This window comes from Euprymna scolopes, chromosome 13 (assembly GCF_053919585.1).
Source record: "Euprymna scolopes isolate OS-2025 chromosome 13, ASM5391958v1, whole genome shotgun sequence".
NCBI lineage: Eukaryota > Metazoa > Mollusca > Cephalopoda > Sepiida > Sepiolidae > Euprymna > Euprymna scolopes.
The window spans coordinates 41,813,504-41,820,020 of NC_136494.1; positions in this window are offsets into that span (position 1 = coordinate 41,813,504).

Sequence of the window (6,517 nt, forward strand, 5' to 3'; positions counted from 1 at the left end):
CGTACGTCCATTGAGGGCAACCTGAATTCTTTTCTTAACCTGTCAAAAGGATAACAGTTGATATTAAAGGTTATTCAATCTTAGCAATAGTGATGATCGACTCTGGATGCTCAGTTATCATTATACCCAGTTAACTTTTCCCAAGAGACTTGGAGACACATAAACGCAACATCCGTAGACATAGCAGGTATACAAGAAAGTATACATGTAATCACAGAAATTTTATGTGACATCACAGTGGGTGAAATTGTATTTCCGAGTTTCAAAGAAATAAAAGTTCTCATCCTCAGTTGATGTTTCCTTGTTACTTGGACATTTGAAGCAGCAAATCCATGAAGAAATGCAGCATCGATGATGCGAACGGTGGTATAGCATTCACCTGCATAAAAAATGTAGGGGAGATTACACATAAAAAATGCGGGGGAGATTACGCATAAAAAAATGTAGGGGAGGTTACGCATAAAATATGTAGGGGAGATTACGCATAAAAAATGTAGGGGAGGTTACGCATAGAAATGTAGGGGACGTTACGCATAAACATTTAGGGGAGATTATGCATAAAACATGTAGGGGAGGTTACGCATAAAAAATGTAGGGGAGGTTACGCATAATACATGTAGGGGAGGTTACGCATACAAAATGTAGGGGAGGGTACGCATAAAACATATAGGAGAGGTTATGCAAAAAACATTTCGGTGAGGTTATGCATAAAAAATGTAGGGAAGGTTACGCATAAAAAATGTAGGGGAGGTTACGCATAATATATTTAGGGGAGGTTACGCATAAAAATGTAGGGGAGGTTACGCATAAAAAATGTAGGGGAGGTTACGCATAAAACATTTAGGGGAGGTTACGCATAAAAAATGTAGGGGAGGTTACACATACAAATGTAGGGGAGGTTACGCATGAAAAATGTAGGGGGGGGTTGCACATAAAAAATGTAGGGGAGGTTATGCATAAAAAATGTAGGGGAGGTTACACATAAAACATGTAGGGGAGGTTATGCATAAAAAATGTAGGGGATGTTACGTATAAAACATTTAGGGGAGGTTACGCATAAAAAATGTAGGGGGAGATTACTCATAAAAAATGTAGGGGCGGTTACGCATAATAAATGTAGGGGAGGTTACGCATAAAAAATGAAGGGGAGGTTACGCATAAAAAATGTAGGGGAGGTTACGCATAAAAAATGTAAGGGAGGTTACGCATAGAAATGTAGGGGAGGTTACGCATAAAAAATGTAGGGGAGGTTACGCATAGAAATGTAGGGGAGGTTACGCATGAAAAATGTAGGGGAGGTTACGCATAAAAAATGTAGGGGAGGTTACACATTTAAAATGTAGGGGAGGTTACGCATAAAAAATGTAGGGGAGGTTGCGCATAAAAAATGTAGGGGAGGTTACGCATAAAAAATGTAGGGGAGGTTACGCATAGAAATGTAGAGGAGGTTACGCATAAACATTTAGGGGAGATTGTGCATAAAAAATGTAGGGGAGGTTACGCATAAAAAATGTAGGGGAGGTTACGCATAAAAAATGTAGGGGAGATTACGCATAAAAAATGTAGGGGAGGTTACGCATAAAAAATATAGGGGAGGTTACGCATAAAAAATGTAGGGGAGGTTACGCATAGAAATGTAGGGGAGGTTACACATAAAAAATGTAGGGGAGGTTACGCATAAAAAATGTAGGGGAGGTTACGCATAAAAAATGTAGGGGAGGTTACGCATAAAAAATGTAGGGGAGGTTACGCATAGAAATGTAGGGGAGGTTACGCATAAAAAATGTAGGGGAGGTTACGCATAGAAATGTAGGGGAGGTTACACATAAAAAATGTAGGGGAGGTTACGAATAAAAAATGTAGGGGAGGTTACGCATAAAAAATGTAGGGGAGGTTATGCATAAAAAATGTAGAGGAGGTTACGCATAGAAATGTAGGGGAGGTTACGCATAAGAAATGTAGGGGAGGTTACGCATAAAAAATGTAGGGGAGGTTACGCATAAAAAATGTAGGGGAGGTTACGCATAAAAAATGTAGGAAAGGTTACGCATAAAAAATGTAGGGGAGATTACGCATAAAAAATGTAAGGGAGGTTACGCATAAAAAATGTAGGGGAGGTTACGCATAGAAATGTAGGTGAGGTTACGCATAAAAAATGTAGGGGAGGTTACGCATAATACATGTAGGGGAGATTACGCATAACAAATGTAGGGGAGGTTATGCATAAAAATGTAGGGGAGCTTACGCATAAAAAATGTAGGGGAGGTTACGCATAGAAATGTAGGGGAGGTTACGCATGAAAAATGTAGGGGAGGTTACGCATAAAAAATGTAGGGGAGGTTACACATTTAAAATGTAGGGGAGGTTACGCATAAAAAATGTAGGGGAGGTTGCGCATAAAAAATGTAGGGGAGGTTACGCATAAAAAATGTAGGGGAGGTTACGCATAGAAATGTAGAGGAGGTTACGCATAAACATTTAGGGGAGATTGTGCATAAAAAATGTAGGGGAGGTTATGCATAAAAAATGTAGGGGAGGTTACGCATAAAAAATGTAGGGGAGATTACGCATAAAAAATGTAGGGGAGGTTACGCATAAAAAATATAGGGGAGGTTACGCATAAAAAATGTAGGGGAGGTTACGCATAGAAATGTAGGGGAGGTTACACATAAAAAATGTAGGGGAGGTTACGCATAAAAAATGTAGGGGAGGTTACGCATAAAAAATGTAGGGGAGGTTACGCATAAAAAATGTAGGGGAGGTTACGCATAGAAATGTAGGGGAGGTTACGCATAAAGAATGTAGGGGAGGTTACGCATAAAAATGTAGGGGAGGTTAAACATAAAAAATGTAGGGTAGGTTACGAATAGAAATGTAGGGGAGGTTACGCATAAAAAATGTAGGGGAGGTTACGCATAAAAAATGTAGGGGAGGTTACGCATAATACATGTAGGGGAGATTACGCATAAAGAATGTAGGGGAGGTTACGCATAAAAATGTAGGGGAGGTTACGCATAGAAATGTAGAGGAGGTTACGCATAAACATTTAGGGGAGATTGTGCATAAAAAATGTAGGGGAGGTTACGCATAAAAAATGTAGGGGAGGTTACGTATAATACATGTAGGGGAGATTACGCATAAAGAATGTAGGGGAGGTTACGCATAGAAATGTAGAGGAGGTTACGCAAAAACATTTAGGGGAGATTATGCATAAAAAATGTAGGGGAGGTTACGCATAAAGAATGTAGGAGAGGTTACGCATAAAAACTGTAGGGGAGATTACGCATAGAAAATGTAGGGGAGGTTACGCATAGAAATGTAGGGGAGGTTACTCATAAACCTTTACGGGAGATTACGCATAAAAAATGTAGAGGAGTTTACGCATAAAAAATGTAGGGGATGTTACGCATAAAACATTTAGGGGAGGTTACGCATGAAAAATGTTGGAGAGATTACGCATAAAAAATGTAGGGGATGTTACGCATAAAACATTTAGGGGAGGTTACGCATCAAAAATGTAGGGGAGGTTACGCATAAAAAATGTAGGGGAGGTTACGCATAAAAAATATAGGGGAGGTTACGCATAGAAATGTAGTGGAGGTTACGCATAAAAAATGTAGGGGAGGTTATGCATAGAAATGTAGGGGAGGTTACGCATAAAAAATGAAGGGGAGGTTACGCATAAAAAATGACGGGGAGGTTACGCATAAAAAATGTAGGAAAGGTTACGCATAAAAAATGTAGGGGAGGTTACGCATAAAAAATGTAAGGGAGGTTACGCATAAAAAATATTGGGGAGGTTACGCATAGAAATGTAGGGGAGGTTACGCATAAAAAATGTAGGGGAGGTTACGAATAGAAATGTAGGGGAGGTTACGCATAAAAAATGTAGAGGAGGTTACGCATAAAAAATGTAGGGGATGTAACGCATAAAAAATGTAGGGGAGGTTACGCATAGAAATGTAGGGGAGGTTACGCATAAAAATGTAGGGGCGGTTACACATAAAAAATGTAGGGGAGGTTACGCATAGAAATGTAGAGGAGGTTACGCATAAACATTTAGGGGAGATTACGCATAAAAAATGTAGGGGAAGTTACGCATAAAAAATGTAGGGGAGGTTACGCATAAAAAATGTAGGGGAGGTTATGCATAAAAAATGTAGGGGAGATTACGCATAAAAAATGTAGGGGAGGTTACGCATAAAAAATGTAGGGGAGGTTACGCATAGAAATGTAGGGGAGGTTACGCATAAAAATGTCGGGGAGGTTACACATAAAAAATGTAGGGGAGGTTACGCATAGAAATGTAGGGGAGGTTACACATAAAAAATGTAGGGGAGGTTACGCATAAAAAATGTAGGGGAGGTTACACATAAAAAATGTAGGGGAGGTTACGCATAGAAATGTAGGGGAGGTTACACATACAAAATGTAGGGGAGGTTACGCATAAAAAATGTAGGAAAGGTTACGCATAAAAAATGTAGGGGAGATTACGCATAAAAAATGTAAGGGAGGTTACGCATAAAAAATGTAGGGGAGGTTACGCATAGAAATGTAGGGGAGGTTACGCATAAAAAATGTAGGGGGGGTTACGCATAATACATGTAGGGGAGATTACGCATAACAAATGTAGGGGAGGTTATGCATAAAAATGTAGGGGAGCTTACGCATAAAAAATGTAGGGGAGGTTACGCATAGAAATGTAGGGGAGGTTACGCATGAAAAATGTAGGGGAGGTTACGCATAAAAAATGTAGGGGAGGTTACACATTTAAAATGTAGGGGAGGTTACGCATAAAAAATGTAGGGGAGGTTGCGCATAAAAAATGTAGGGGAGGTTACGCATAAAAAATGTAGGGGAGGTTACACATAGAAATGTAGAGGAGGTTACGCATAAACATTTAGGGGAGATTGTGCATAAAAAATGTAGGGGAGGTTACGCATAAAAAATGTAGGGGAGGTTACGCATAAAAAATGTAGGGGAGATTACGCATAAAAAATGTAGGGGAGGTTACGCATAAAAAATATAGGGGAGGTTACGCATAAAAAATGTAGGGGAGGTTACGCATAGAAATGTAGGGGAGGTTACACATAAAAAATGTAGGGGAGGTTACGCATAAAAAATGTAGGGGAGGTTACGCATAAAAAATGTAGGGGAGGTTACGCATAAAAAATGTAGGGGAGGTTACGCATAGAAATGTAGGGGAGGTTACGCATAAAGAATGTAGGGGAGGTTACGCATAAAAATGTAGGGGAGGTTAAACATAAAAAATGTAGGGTAGGTTACGAATAGAAATGTAGGGGAGGTTACGCATAAAAAATGTAGGGGAGGTTACGCATAAAAAATGTAGGGGAGGTTACGCATAATACATGTAGGGGAGATTACGCATAAAGAATGTAGGGGAGGTTACGCATAGAAATGTAGGGGAGGTTACGCATAGAAATGTAGAGGAGGTTACGCATAAACATTTAGGGGAGATTGTGCATAAAAAATGTAGGGGAGGTTACGCATAAAAAATGTAGGGGAGGTTACGTATAATACATGTAGGGGAGATTACGCATAAAGAATGTAGGGGAGGTTACGCATAGAAATGTAGAGGAGATTACGCAAAAACATTCAGGGGAGATTATGCATAAAAAATGTAGGGGAGGTTACGCATAAAGAATGTAGGAGAGGTTACGCATAAAAACTGTAGGGGAGATTACGCATAGAAAATGTAGGGGAGGTTACGCAAAGAAATGTAGGGGAGGTTACTCATAAACCTTTACGGGAGATTACGCATAAAAAATGTAGGGGAGTTTACGCATAAAAAATGTAGGGGATGTTACGCATAAAACATTTAGGGGAGGTTACGCATGAAAAATGTAGGAGAGATTACTCATAAAAAATGTAGGGGATGTTACGCATAAAACATTTAGGGGAGGTTACGCATCAAAAATGTAGGGGAGGTTACGCATAAAAAATGTAGGGGAGGTTACGCATAAAAAATATAGGGGAGGTTACGCATAGAAATGTAGTGGAGGTTACGCATAAAAAATGTAGGGGAGGTTATGCATAGAAATGTAGGGGAGGTTACGCATAAAAAATGAAGGGGAGGTTACGCATAAAAAATGACGGGGAGGTTACGCATAAAAAATGTAGGAAAGGTTATGCATAAAAAATGTAGGGGAGGTTACGCATAAAAAATGTAAGGGAGGTTACGCATAAAAAATATTGGGGAGGTTACGCATAGAAATGTAGGGGAGGTTACGCATAAAAAATGTAGGGGAGGTTACGAATAGAAATGTAGGGGAGGTTACGCATAAAAAATGTAGAGGAGGTTACGCATAAAAAATGTAGGGGATGTTACACATAAAAAATGTAGGGGAGGTTACGCATAGAAATGTAGGGGAGGTTACGCATAAAAATGTAGGGGCGGTTACACATAAAAAATGTAGGGGAGGTTACGCATAGAAATGTAGAGGAGGTTACGCATAAACATTTAGGGGAGATTACGCATAAAAAATGTAGGGGAGGT